At 41.1% G+C, this 15,219-nt stretch overlaps 1 protein-coding gene across 1 annotated transcript in view; it reads left to right on the forward strand.

Moving 5' to 3' along the window:
* LOC138351700 (trichohyalin-like) overlaps nucleotides 1-15,219 on the forward strand; it is a 272,069-nt gene that overhangs the window by 101,267 nt on the left and 155,583 nt on the right. The window lies entirely within an intron of this gene.

Genomic DNA, 15,219 nt, shown 5'->3' on the forward strand with positions numbered 1-15,219 from the left:
CAGGTGGGGACTCCATGATGGGGTGGCATACTCTAAGACTGGTCTCACATAGGCATTGTAAAGTGCCCTAAATGCTTCCTTATTTAAATCTATGAATGATGCTCAATCTATGAATGTCTTATGCCAGAGTAGAGTATGCTGCTGTCAATATCCTATTTATATGTGCCTCAGGAGTTAGATTAGGTGTTACATCCATGCTCAGGTCTTTCTCGAATTGACACAGGTAGGCGGTTTCCCTTCATTGTGTTCTGCCCCTGTAGTCTCCTATCACTTAATTCCATTTCCATAACTTTACATTTGCTCGTGTTGAACTCCAGTTGCCAATTCTCTGACCATCTCTGCAACCTGTTCAAGTACTCTTGGAGGATCCTACAATCTTCATCTGGCACAGCTCTTCTCGTCAACTTAGCGTCATCCGCGAACATCGACATGATAACTCTATTCCTGTAAACATGTCGTTAACAGATATTAGAGATAGAATTGGTCCCAGCACCGATCCTTGAGGTACTCTAATCGTTACTGTTCGCCAGTCCGATTTCTTGCCCCTTACCGTAACTCTGGCTCCTTCCTGTTAGGTTGTTCCTTATCCACGCTAAGGCCTTTTCTCCCACCCCCGCCTGCCTCTCGAGTTTGAATAACAGTATCGTGTGCAGTACTGTATCAAAGGCTTTTTGGCAGTCCAGAAATATGCAGTCTGCAAAGACAACGTGGATATAATTACCACAATTTTGTATTTAGAAGCAGTAGATACAGGGAAAGGACTCAACATCATCTTAAGCCGGATTCCATTCCATGTTGGAATCCCATTAAATGAGAAAGCCGGTGAAACTGATAAATTGGCCAATCGTCATTCAATGATCCACAAACGAATTTAATCCATCCTTGAGTACATAAACAACAGCATCACCAGAAAACTCACACACATCAACAAAGCCCATCTACAACAGAGAGTAGAAGAAGGTTCGCCCTCTGCAATATGGTATCTTCAGGTCTCCAAGTTAGACAGGTTAAATATTCCAAAATGAATCCATAGGGAAATAGCAGTTCGGTTATATAGACTACGTCTAGGTTACATATCTTGTGTCTTGAGCTGGGTGTGGAAAATTTACCACCACAATTATAGCATGAAATGTCTGTGTTTCCTTACCGTGAGGCATATTAGTTTCCAGTTATTGGGATCACTCATTTCACAATTCGGCTTGGCATTTTACCTTTTCGGGCTTCACGATTAACACTTTACGGGTACGCCAGGCCGCGTCCGATCCCACGATCGTCGTCGCCCCTATAATCGACAACAGTAACACGGTGTTGAAGCACCTTTATTTGTAGCCGTTTAGTATCCGTGGACCTGATTGGTGGTGTAAACAGCACATACAATGTGTATTAACTGCAAGACACTCTATTTAAGTGATAAGTGGGTCTTGCTACAGTGAAAGAAGTGTGTGATCACATCGTCGCCACAGCATGCGACGCCTCACTCCCTCACACAGAATAAACAAGGTGCCACCACCTCATGGGGGACACTCCATGGTTGTACAAGCTTAGTTTTAATCGTTTGTCTTTTGTGAACCTCCTAGTTGGCGGTTTAAAACTACACATAAATGTGTATAAACATCAAGGTACTCTGTGAATGTGAAATAAGGATGTCTTGCCAAGAAACAGTGATAGAAGTGTGTGACCACACCGTCACAAAAGTTTTGACACACACACTTTTTATAAGAAACTCTGCCACGAATTCAAGGATTAGGACGTTGGGGTAAAACTACACATAAATGGGTAGAAACATTAAGGCACTCTGTTTAATGTGAAATAAGTGCGTGTTTTACCATAAACTGTGAATGGATTGTGATCAACACCGGACTCCCAGATACCAGAAGCCGGCACAATACCCACCACAATACCAGAAGCCGGCATAGACTAGACTACACCATTCCAAAATCACTAGTGAACAACACTACAAGCTCTGGCCCTACAAGAAGGCTAAATCTTAATACTAACAAACTGAGATCCGTTCCTGCATCTTAATAAAATAAGGGAGGTTGGTGGTAGTAACTAGAGATTGGATCCGGTGTCTTTTGTGCCACTAACCTCATTAAATTGCAGCTTTGTTAACAGTCTCAACTCTCACACCCCCCTCAGCCAGGCATGGAAGGATATTAAAAGAATTAAAGGCGATAAGATCGGCCAAGTAGCACACCCTCACCCTCTACACAGAGCAAACGAGTTAGTCGATGCTTGGGCAACCACCTCTAGCTTCAATAATCTTCCCCCAGACATACAGTTCAGATTAAATGCTGGTTACGGAGATCGAGAAAGGCTCGTTGACTTCAGCTCCACAAGGAAGATGAATGCAACGTGCCATTTACTGAGTTTGAATTACTTGCGGCCCTAAACAAGGCAAAGCCACATCCCCCGGTGAAGATGGTATCACTTATGACATATTGCGTCTGCTCCCTATAGTACCAGGGAATCCCCTGCTTGAGCTGTATAATATGAGCTATGTTACCGGGGAGCTTCCTATCTCTTGAACCAACAGTATAATCATTCCAATTCCCAAGCCAAATCAAGAGAATGCTTTCCGCCCAATTTCCCTTACTAGCTGCATTTGCAAAACATTCGAGAGAATGGTCCTAAACCGTCTCCTCCATAAAATAAGAACCATGCTATCCCCCCAGATATATGGCTTCATGCATGGAAGGAGTGTGCATCATTGCATCACCACCTTTCTTACCCTGCACACTGAAAAGTCATATACCACCTTCCTAGATCTTAAGTCTGCCTTTGATGTTGCAAATAGACATGTTATCTTGAGTGAGCTTGCAAGAATGAATATTGGTGGTCGGCTTCTTTGTTGGATCAGGGGTTACTTATCCAACAGGAAGTCATCTGTATTTTTCCAGGGGCATAGGAGTGTAACAAGAGACTTTGAACTAGGTACCCCGCAGGGTGGTGTCCTCAGTCCTTATTTAATATCTTAATAAACACGCTGTTAAACTCTATACCGAGCAAACCCAACGTCCACATCATTAGCTATGCTGATGATATAATGATACACACCACTGGGTATGCTAACACGCAGAACACTCTTAACTCTGTATTAGACTCATGTCAGTACCTAGGTTTAATTATCTCAGCAGAGAAAACAAAGATACTAAATCGGCGCCCACCCAGGCAGGGAGGAGCTGTTCGCAAGATGCAACTGTCTGATGGCTCCCAGCTTGACTATGTAAACAGATTCAAATACCTTGGCCTTGAGGTGCCACTGTATGGTCCTGTTGTATTCAGACTCTGTCGTCAGTATAAAGAGAGGCTCCGAGCGCTCAAGGCTGTTGCAGGTTATCACTCAGGCTATGGTGCCAATGTCAGAATTGTTAAAATGATGTACTTTGCATACATCAGATCTTTAGTGGATTATGCTGCACCTCTGCTTGTTTTGATGCCTGAAAGAAAGCTTGGAGGGCTTGAAAAATTGCAGAACGAAGCCTTGAGGATAATCCTTGGGTGCCCTCGTACCACAAAGATACTTAATATGAGAAAGGAACTTAATATTCTGAGCGTTGTTGATCGTGTTACTGAAATTAACTGTCAAATTGGTATAAAAATGCTTAGGCTAACTCATCCTTATCCTTGCACAGAAGTCTTCCAAAATTTCTTTATTGAAGATCAGCATTGTTCCAAATGGATAACAACAACTGGAACTCAACTCAGAATGTATGGGGTTCATGATTTGTACCAAGAGAAACAACAACGGCACTTTCCTGCACCGTGGGAGGTTACACCTTTTCCAGTTTTAATCCCTCCCTTTCCACCCAAGAAGCAAATTAGAGATCAGCCCAAGCTTCGTCTTGAGGCAAAGCTCAACGCCTTAAGCCATATTGATGCTCTGTCCACAGAGCATTCTCTCTCTCAAATTATATACACTGATGGTTCCCTACACCGCACCACGGGTGCAGCTGGAAGTGCAGTTGTCCTGACAATGGGCGATGGCCTATACTTTGAGTGGGGAGTCCGTATAAACAACTGGGCCTCTACCCTTCAGACTGAACTATTTGCCTTGATCCTTGCACTGAAATGTGTACAAGTCTCCAAACTTGATACATTAATTGTAAGTGACTCCTTATCATCCTTAAATGCTCTCAACTCTTTAAGACATAACTGTAACATGCTCGTGTCCGAAGCTAGACACAAATACAACAAAATTATTAAGGATGGTAACAGAGTCCATTTCATGTGGTCTCCATCTCATGTTGGCTTCCAAATGCATGATAGAGCTGATAAGTTAGCCAAAGAATCTGCCTTTAAAGGAGCCGTTGAGTGTAACCTTGGATTGTCAATGAGCAATCTGAGATCAGCAGTACACCGAGAACTTCAACAAGATCTTGTAGATCTGAGGCAAAGTGAAATTGACACCAGAAATTCCATCTATCATCATACTATCATGCAAGAGGAGCCACACATCTATGGATCATCCAAAAAATCAGCAGACTTCGAGATGTTACTACTGCTCGGCTTAGACTCGGTTACAAGTATTTCTGGGAATTCTCATTATCTGTTGATGTAGACCTGACCAAATGTAAACTGTGTCAACAAAATTATTCGCACACCCTCCGTCACTATGTGATGGAGTTCGAAAAGATACGTGAATTTAGAGACAATTCTATAACCAATGTTCCAGCGATGTGTCAATATTTCTTTCAAAATGATCTGCTACCAGAAATTTTAGCCAAATATCCCCAGTTTGCTAACTGTAGGTAGTAACTAAGTGATTGTAACCTATCCACCGCTGCCCACTGGATGGGGGGCGGTGTGCAGGACAAACATATAAATTTTGACACTAGCTCTCCACATATGTCAGTTGCTTAATTTAGAACCTGTACTTGAGGTCGATCTCGAACCCATTGTTGATGTGACGACTTATATTGAATTTTGTAACTAGCTCATTAAGATTGTAACTTGCTTAGCTAAATGAATTGTGGGGTACAGTCCCTGAGCCCATTATGTGCCTCTGTAATCCTTTCCACTACCGCCCACAAGATGGGTATGGGGTGCATAATAAATGAACTAAACTAACTAATTGCAGCTGCGGTTATAACCATGAGCTTATGAGCTCACCTCAGTAAGAAAATTATTTGCACTAAAATAAAATCATATTAACTAAGTTAATCAATGTTTGACAAATATTTGATATAGTGCAATTGCTTAAAGACAAATTAAAGTATACATTTACAATAGATAAATTCATAGCATTAAAGAATCTTCTCATTGTTTTAATAATTCAAATTTGACAAGTTACCAGAACAAAAGGATAGGCTAAACAAAATTTTTAACTATATCAGTGCTAGCTTCATTATATATATTACTTTTTACCGAGTGATAAGTGGAGATTTTTTCATTTCCACGAGTTAATAAAAGGCCGCACCATTCCTGTTGGATCACTCTGAAAACTGAGCCGCTTAAGGAACACAGAAAATAGGTACAGTCCACTACCCCACAAAGAAAACAACAGTTTCCTAGTGGCTAGGTTAGTTCCTTATTTTAGGGCGTCAGAAAGTTAAAAAAAATCCCACACTGGGGATACTGTTTTTCAAAGTCCACTGTTGTTGTTTTTTTTTTGTTTTTTTTCCTACCACAGACGTGGCTACACATTTACAATGCTAACCAGCATATATACATTTTTTCTGTCCTCCATGGACAGGGTTAGAGACGTGTTAAACATATAGTTCAAGGGTTTATTGAACAATCAACCACAGAAGGTGATTCGGTGCTTTTAAAATGCTAAGCTAACCTACATACATAAATCAACAGATTTACGTATGCCATACATAAAGTGTTTGATGTGTCATTAATGTGCATTTTCGAAGGTGAAATGTAATTCTGTTCAGCTTCCATATATATACTTTATACACATACATATACATACACACACACACACACACACGAATACGGACATATACATATATACATACATGTATACATACATATATACACACACACACATGCATTCACATACATTTGTCTCTTTTACTCTGACAGGGTGAGATAGCTGATAGAGAGACTAGTGTGCAATTAAGCACTTAATCACTGAAAGCGATGAAGGTGCTTTTACAAGCTCAGATTATATAGTTACATCACATACATACATTGTATAACTGATACATTACATGGTTAATCTTGGGTACAAGTTCAATATATCATCAAGTGTTCCAGTACTCATATAGTAATTACACAGTAAATCCACTGCTGTGGTATTCGAGGTCTTGCCCTCAGTATACTGCACCTTGAATACTGGTAGTGGCGATATACAGATTGATTTGATTGATAAAGATTAAGCCACTCTAAAGGTGGCACGGGCTCGAATAGCCCGTAAGTGGAGGCTCTTTCCAGCTATTACTAGTTCCAATAGCTGAAACTAGAGATCTGTGGATGGATGGGGGTTTTCATGGTGGATTTCAGCTTCGGAGGGCTGGCTGTGCCAGTTATGGAGCTGGTGGGTTAGTATAGACCTCTAGGTCCTCCGTTTTTTCTTTGGCTGAGACTTGCAGCGTATTGAAATGGCCGAGATGTCGTTGGAGTTTGGTGAAGTGGCCTCCATGAGGAGGTCTTGTACCGAGTAGGTGTCGCATTTGTGCTACGGCGGTGGAGCTCCTACTAAGATTTGCTTGTCTGAGGAGTCTATGGGTATAATCAATGGGTATAAACTCGGTACGAAAATATATTAATGGAAGTAACTGCAGAGGGCCTATTGGCCTAATGCTGCTCATATATTGGTTCAGGGTCTTGAAGTGGGTAGAATGTAGTTATGCATTAATTGGCTGTTGATTGCTGGTGTTGACTTTTTGATGTGTTGTGCCTCGTTGATGACGAAACTCCTGCTAACGCTGTATCTATCGATGATTTTTGTGTTGTTTGTTAAAACTTCTCTGGTGATGGTCAGGTTGTGAGAAGAGATTATATGTTCCTTGATTGATTCCTGTTGTTTGTGCAGTGTTAATCGCCTGGAAAGAGACGTTGTTGTCTTGCCTATTTACTGAGTTCTTTGGGTCTTACAGTCCCCAAGTGGGCATTTGAAGGCATAGATGACGTTGGTTTCCTTGGTGTCTGGGGAGTTTTTCCTGAGTAGGTTGGCCGTTTTTTTTGTCTTATAGTTAGTTAGTTTAGTTCATTTATTATGCACCCCATACCAATCCTGTGGGCGGTAGTGGAAAGGGTTACAGAGGCACATAATGGGCTCAGGGACTGAACTGCACAATTCATTTAGCAAAGCAAGTTACAATCTTGATGAGCTAGTTACAAAATTCGGTATAAGTCGTCACATCAACAACGGGTTCGAGATCGACCACAAGTATAGTTTCTAAATTAAGCAACTAACATGTGGGGAACTAGTGTCACAATTGATATGTTTGTCCTGTACACCGCTCACCCCCCCATCCAGTGGGCAGCGGTGGATAGGTTACAATCACTTAGTTACTACCTACAGTTAGCAAACTGGGGATAGTTGGCTAAAATTTCTGGTAGCAGATCATTTTGAATGAAATATTGACACATCGCTGGAACATTGGTTATAGAATTGTCTCTGAATTCACGTATCTTTTCGCACTCCATCACATAATGACGGAGGGTGTGTGACACTATGTGATGGAGCGTGAAAAGATACGTGAATTCAGTAAATTGTCAATTGTATTTTCTGATTCTTGTCTGTAGGGATAACGTTCCTATTAATAATATCTTTAAGGACCCTTTCCACTGTTTTATGAGCCGAAAAGAAGTTCCTGTAGAAAAGTCTAATAGTGGGTACAGGTGTTATGTTAGTTGACTCTTCAGAGGTTGCATGGCGTTTCACCTTTCTTTTTATGACGTCTCGTCATACTATGCAAGGCCCAATTTGCCTAATAGACCGAATGATTTTCTTTATTTTTAATAAATTGTTTTTATTAAAAATAAAAAGGGAACGAAGAAGGGAACACAAAGCATTCAGAGAAAAACTTGTCATTTAACTCTGAATAAGTATGAGTGCTCATTTCTTCTACCACCCTTTTTTATGTTGTACACTTTAATATACAAGGTTATGCAGTTACATATTTAAGTATTTAAAAAAAATGAACATTAAGAGGAAATAAGGGAAAGTTTGTTTCCTAAAGGCTGTAAATTTCTTCAAATTCCTCCGACGCCGGGCAGGAACCAATGATACAGCAGGCATTTCCCTCTGGATCGCGACACTGAGACACTGGAAGAGAAAACGTGCTGTTCTAAGGTCTCTTGTAGTGTCTATGAGGCTGGAACCAAGATACTTAAGAAATCTTCTTGCACTCTCTTCCGATGGACCTTGGGTCTCAGATCCTATTGGAACGAAGTTGTACAGGTGATCTAATTCCCTGAACTTGGTCGACTTGTATCTTTCTCTGTGTGCTGCTGCGGCTCATGCTTAGCCAGCAGAGACGTTGACGTATGTGGTTGCCAGGGTGGATACACAAGTATAGTCCCACACCAACTGTCTGCCACCCTTCCAAGGGTGATTCCGTCTGGTCAGTCGGCAAAGCTAGCAGAGTTATGGTTCAATAGATTGCAGGGTTCTCTCTCTCTGCTGGGCACTGGGCAGAGGCAAGGCTCCTCTAAATGATAGCATTGACTTCGTCGTGTCTAGAGTGCCACCCACCTGATTTTTCACAGTGCAGGCCATGCAATCCATTTTCGTCTGCATCTGCCTTGCCGCAAATACACCTATGAACAGTGTGGAGCTGCCCTTACAGAGGTCCTGCGAATCAAGACGTGTGCCTGTCATAGACATTGGGGGTGTCAAAAAGATGACCCCCCTGCATGGGGATCCAGCACAGCTATGAGGCGTGAACGATCACTGGGGGTTGTTGCTGCCTCCAGCAAAGCTGTGACTTCTTTGTCTACACTGGGGCTGTCTCAGCTGGATTTTTTTTGGTCTTCAGCATGGTTGGTCTGAGTGCTGAGTCCGCCAAGGTACCCCATTTTGTGTCGCATTCCAAGTAGTGGGAGTCCTGCATCCCTGCTAAGTCCCACTGGTTGACAGGTAGAATTTCCTTAACCAGGTCATCTGATGCTGAGGAGGAAGACAGGAAGGCTGGGACAGCAATTTGGGTGGCAGTGCGGACACCCAAGTTGCCGAGCCTGACAGGAAGAGTGGCTTGTTTCCAAAGGCATTCATTGAGGGAGAGGTTGACAACGTTTTCTAGCATGGTCTTCAGTAATAGGTCATACTCTTTAAGATTTGGGCTGTCGTAGGATGGGGTGCATCTCAGAAAGTAGGTTAGTCTCAGAAGGGATAGACATTTAGTGAGGAGATAAAAAGCGTCGTGGGCATCGATGTCACCTATCCTGCTTTCCATCCTTCTGAGGTCTGTGATTTTCTTATCAAAGGTCTCCTCAATGGCATTAGACCCGAGGGAGGGCTCCAAGGAGAGTGCTGTTCACTGCCCTAATGTCATGGGCTCTAGGCAAGGCGGTCTTTATTCTAGCAATGACGTTTGGGTTGGAGGAGACTACTTCACACTTGGAAGGGTTCAGAACGAAACCCAGGGTTACTTCTTGCTCCCTTATTTTTCTGATGTCTTCCAAGACGTGGTCTAGGAGGCCAGCTATGATGCCATCATCCAAAAACCAGATGTTGAACTCACTGGACAAGCTTTCAGGGATTATTTTAAGACTAAACAGAGAAGAAAAGGAGCTAGAGGATCACCTTGCTGAACTCCTTCGCATGATCTTATTGCGTATTCGCCAAATAGCAGTTTTTATTCACCACTGTAGCAAGGTAGTATGAACGGGTAGAGAGGCTGGAAATGGCAATGTACGGCACAGAGCACAGCATCTCTTCTGATCATGTTCAAGGCATTCCTAAAATCCAGTTTGAGCAGAGCCTTTTCATCAGAAATGTTGGTGATGTATGCTCGTGCTGCATGAGCAGCGGCTTCACTGTCTTGGGGGATCCCAAATACTAGCTGAATTGATTTCAGCAATTCAGCCACTTGCTGGCTGACTACCCTCGTGGCAGCCTTGGCAACCAAGCGTCGGCGAGTGTTGCCAACAGCGATCGGCCTCAGTATCCCCACCCTTCTTGTTGAGAGAACAGAGGCACCAAAAAAGAGTGGCCTGACGACCTCACATATATCAACAGCCAGGCACATGTTGACGAACCTTGTGAGTTCCATAATATCTTGTGCAGCATCACCAACTGCAGGATTTAATATTTATTTGATGTGGGATTTTAATCCTGAAAAGCCGCCTGCTGACCCAGGTGGAAAAGAAAGAGCTGCTCTGTAGACCTCAGATTCACCAACAGTTAATGCGTCTGAAATGATGTCGGCTGGTAGCAGTACGATGTTGTCGACTCGTTGGGCTCTGGGTGGGTGCTTACTTTGCAGGGCTCATGCTGTGGCAGAGTTTCTAGCAGCAATTTTCTCGTCACTGGTGAGCACTCGAACAACACTTGCGGTATTTCCCTCTTCTATTTTCTTGATGATTTGTGCTCTGATTTTGTGCGTTTCCGATGTGTTGTTGTTGTTACTATTTCTATGATAGGTGTGTTTTGCTCGAGGAGGCAGGCTAACTGGGTGAGAACCCCCTTGGGTATTCAATTATCGCCCTAATGACCGAGGATGCAAGTGATTTTGGGTTGAGTGGATTAAGGCTCCGTGACACCAGGTGCAATGTGGTCTGGGTTCGAGTCACTTCTGGGTTGTGGAGTTTTCATTTGCATATATGATTGGGGACCATTCAAGCTTGTTCGCATATATATATATATATATATATATATATATATATAAATATATATATATATATATATATATATATATATATATATATATATATATATATATATATATATATATATATATATATATATATATAACTGAAAACTCACACCCCCAGAAGTGACTCGAACCCCCTTTTGCCAGGAGCAACGCAACTGGTATCTACAGGACGCCTTAATCCACTTGACCATCACGACCGGACAAAAGGAAGTGATAGCCGAAGCTATTGCCCACTTCCCTGCCGGCACTCGAATGGTAATCTTGGGCATAGTATTTTTTGATCACGTGTTTATTTTCGTGATACACACACGCGCTCAAGTGTCGCATCAGACTAGAAATAAAAATGAATTTTGGAGAATTGATTTTTGAATTACCATAAACAGTGAAAAGAAACGTACGAAAGATCGAGAAAATTCGTGTTAGAATTATTAATCTTACTTTTTCGGTCATATATAATAATATTTGTCTACAGGAAAGACTGCTACCAAAATATACTAATATTAAAACGCACGACCCAGCAGCAAGGAATCATGCCTTCACGATGAAATATCGCCAGGATCTGATTCGTGATCAGATATACAAGGCAGAAAATGAAATCAAAGACAACAAAACGCAACTACTTCATGCTACAAACGAATGGAAAAATAGCAACATCGACGAAAGTCTCCGTACCCGCATTGAACAACACCTCGACATCCTCACAGACCGACATCGCCTCAGCACTGAAACAAGGATTATCAAGAAACTAACAACGTTATATGGAGGACCAATGACAATTCCACGACCAAGAGATGGCTTCCTGAACCTTGCAGGAATTAACCTCACTGAGGACCAAGTCACTCTCCTAAATCTGGGTATAAACTGACACGTTATGTCCAGACCGAGTGAGATGGCCTGGAAAGTGGAGTTGGAAATTCTGTTGGACGACATATTCGACCTCGAGACACAAAACAAGGTCACTACCAAAGATACCTTACAAGCAGAACTTATTGCGGAAGGAGGAAAGAATCGAGGCAATTACAGAAGCACCATACTGTCCCCCGAGCTCAAAGCGGCAGCTAAAAGCCTTCTTGAGAACAAGGAGATAGTTGTCAGGAGAGGTGACAAGTCGAAAATATACGTCATTCTTAAAAAAGACGATAATCTGGCGAAAATGAACCTCATACTCTCTGACCAAACTAAATTTCGAAGGGTAACGAAGGACACTACAGCCGAATTGAAAGCAAAGGTCAACAAACTGATCGAAACTGTGAACGCCAAGAAATCCGGATTCCACCTGCCAAAGATTATTGGGGAATATAAACCTGGATATGCGTATGGAAATGTCAAGACACACAAGCCTGGAAATCCCTTCGGCCAATCATTAGCCAGATACCCACACCCACGTACAGACTGGCGAAGTGACACAACGTCCTGCTGACTCCTTATGTCCCTTGCGCCTTCAGCCTGAAGTCTCCAAAGGAATTTGTTGACTTACTGCGGGGCACACGGGCCACAGGGATAAGAGCCTCGTTGGACGTAGAATCACTGTTTACCAACGTACCTGTGGACGAGACAATCGGGATGATAGCCGACAGAGTGTATCGTGATCCGGCCTGTACTCCTCTTGACATACCAGAAAATATTCTAAGGAAACTACTCCAAGCTTGTATTAAAGAGGCACCCTTCTTGAGCCCGGATGGGCACATGTATAAGCAAGTAGATGGGGTCGCCATGGGTTCTCCCCTAGGTGTCCTGTTTGCAAACTTCTACATGGGTACCATCTAGCAAAAAGTCTTAGTCGACATGAACTTGAAACCGGCCATATACTGCAGGTATGTTGACGACATTTTTACACAGGTACCTGATGTCAGACATCTGCAGGAGCTGAAGTAGGCATTTGAGCAGAGTTCCGTGCTGCGTTTCACTTACGAGATGGAAAAGGATGGGAAGCTGCCCTATCTAGATGTAACAGTCATGGAAAAGAGCGGAGGTTTCCCCACTGCAGTCTACACTAAGGAAACGAACATAGGAATGTGCCTAAATGCCAACAGCGACTGCCCAGACAGGTACAAGAGGAGTGTTGTTAACGCTTATGTCGACCGTGCTCTCAGCCACAGCTCAGAATGGAAGCAAGTCGACGAAGAACTCTGTAGAGTAAGGCAGGTCCTAGTCAACAACGGCTTCTCCAATGGTTTCGTCGAAGACATCATAAGAAGGAAAGTGAAACGCCATGCAACCTCTGAAGAGACAACTAACACAACACCTATACCCCCTATTAGACTATTTTACAGGAACTTCTTTTCCACAGCTCATAAAACGGAGGAAAGGGTCCTGAAAGATATTCCCTACAGACAAAAATCAGAGGATACAACTGACGATTTACTATAAAACCAGAAAAACGGCCAGCCTACTCATGAGAAACTCTCCAGACACAAAGCAGAACGCTTTAAAAGAGACCAACGTCGTCTATGCCTTCAAATGCCCTCTTGGGGACTGTAAGCTCCAAAAAAAACAGTATATAGGCAAGACAATACCATCTCATTCTAGGCGTTTAACGATGCATAAGCAACAGGGCTCCATTAAGGAACATATAATCTCTTCCCACAACCAAACCATCGCCAGAGAAATCCTAATAAACAACACAGAAATCATCGATAGATACAGCGATAGCAGGCGGCTTGACGTCTGCGAGGCACTACACATTAAGAAGTCAACACCAGCAATCAACAGCCAATTAATGCACAACTATATTCTACCCACCTCAAGACTCTGCTCCAATATAGAAGCATCAAGAAATATGGACCAATAGGCTTTCTACAATCACTTCCATTCAATACCCATTGTTTCGTGTTCTGTCTTGTGTTTATGAATTTAATTCCCTATTAATACCACCTCACCCCATCCACCTCACTCAAATGTAGATATAAACAAATCGAAGATGTGTAAGTTATATTCAGTTGTGTATGTGTAAACTAAAGTCTTTGAAAATGTAATAAGTTTTACGAAACGCGCTCAAGTGTCGCGTCAGACAAGAAATAAAAATTAATTTTGGAGAATTGATTTTTGATTTACCACCAACAGTGAAAAGAAACGTACGAAAGATCGAGAAAATTCGTGTTCGAATTATTAATCTTACTTTTTCGGTCATATTTAATAATATATGTCTACAGGAAAGACTGCTACCAAAATATACTAATATATATATATATGCGGAAAATCCACAGAGAAATATGAAATGAGGTGAACGTTTCGGCTTTTCTCCTTAGTCAGTCTGGTGTTGACAAAGGCTTTAAAAAAGCCGAAACGTTCACCTCATTTCATATTTCTCTGTGGATTTTCCGCATAAAATGATCAGTGTTTTGTGATCGTCAATTGCATATATATATATATATATATATATATATATATATATATATATATATATATATATATATATATATATATATATATATATATAATTATATATATATATATATATATATATATATATATATATATATATATATATATATATATATATATATATATATATATATATATATATATATATATATATATATATATATATATATATATATATATACATAAATGGAAATGTTCATTTTGTTCAAAATCGATAATCTCCGAAAGTTCTTCACCGATTGCTTTGAAATTTTCACAGAATGTTCCATTTGCATCCGGCCAAGTTTTATATGCATACTATATATATGTCACGTCTGTGACGGAGAAAAACATGTTATTTTTTAAACTGTTTTTTCATGTATTTTTCATGTGTGGGAAATCTTCGAAACCTCTTTACCGATTGCTTTGTAATTTTGACACAACGTTGCATTCGAATAGGCGGCTGTTTTTCTATACCTACTTCATACATGCCTCACCTGTGATAGGAAAATACATTTTTTTTTTAAATAGCACCCTCTGTTGGACGTTCTATTCGAATACATGAATGATTTTATATACATTCTATCTAGATGTCACACCTGTAACAGGTAAAACATGCTTTAAAAAAACAGCACCATCTGTTGCATTTAATAGCAACACTTGTTATGCAAACTATGTTACGATTCCATTTCAATGTTTCTGATTGCTTTGACAAATTGAATTTTCATAGATTTCAATTTATTTTCATTTTGATTATATTATTTTGTGTGACATTGTGTTGGAATTGGGCTGTGTTGTTTACCATACCGTTCATTTTGTGAGTATACGAATAGATGCCACACCTGTGACAGGTAAAAACATGTTTTTTTTTAAACAGCGCCATCTGTTGCACGTAGGAGCAACACACTGCTATAATAAATATGTTACGATTCTATTTCACTGTTCCAGATTTCATTGATAAATGGAATTTGCATAGATTTCGATTCATTTTTATTTTGATTTAATTATAGTGAGTGACATTGAATTGGAATTGAGCTGTGTTGTTTACCGTACTGTTAATTTCCTGAGAATAGTTTGTTTT

Source organism: Procambarus clarkii, chromosome 50, assembly GCF_040958095.1.
Source record: "Procambarus clarkii isolate CNS0578487 chromosome 50, FALCON_Pclarkii_2.0, whole genome shotgun sequence".
In the NCBI taxonomy this organism is placed as follows: Eukaryota; Metazoa; Arthropoda; class Malacostraca; order Decapoda; family Cambaridae; genus Procambarus; species Procambarus clarkii.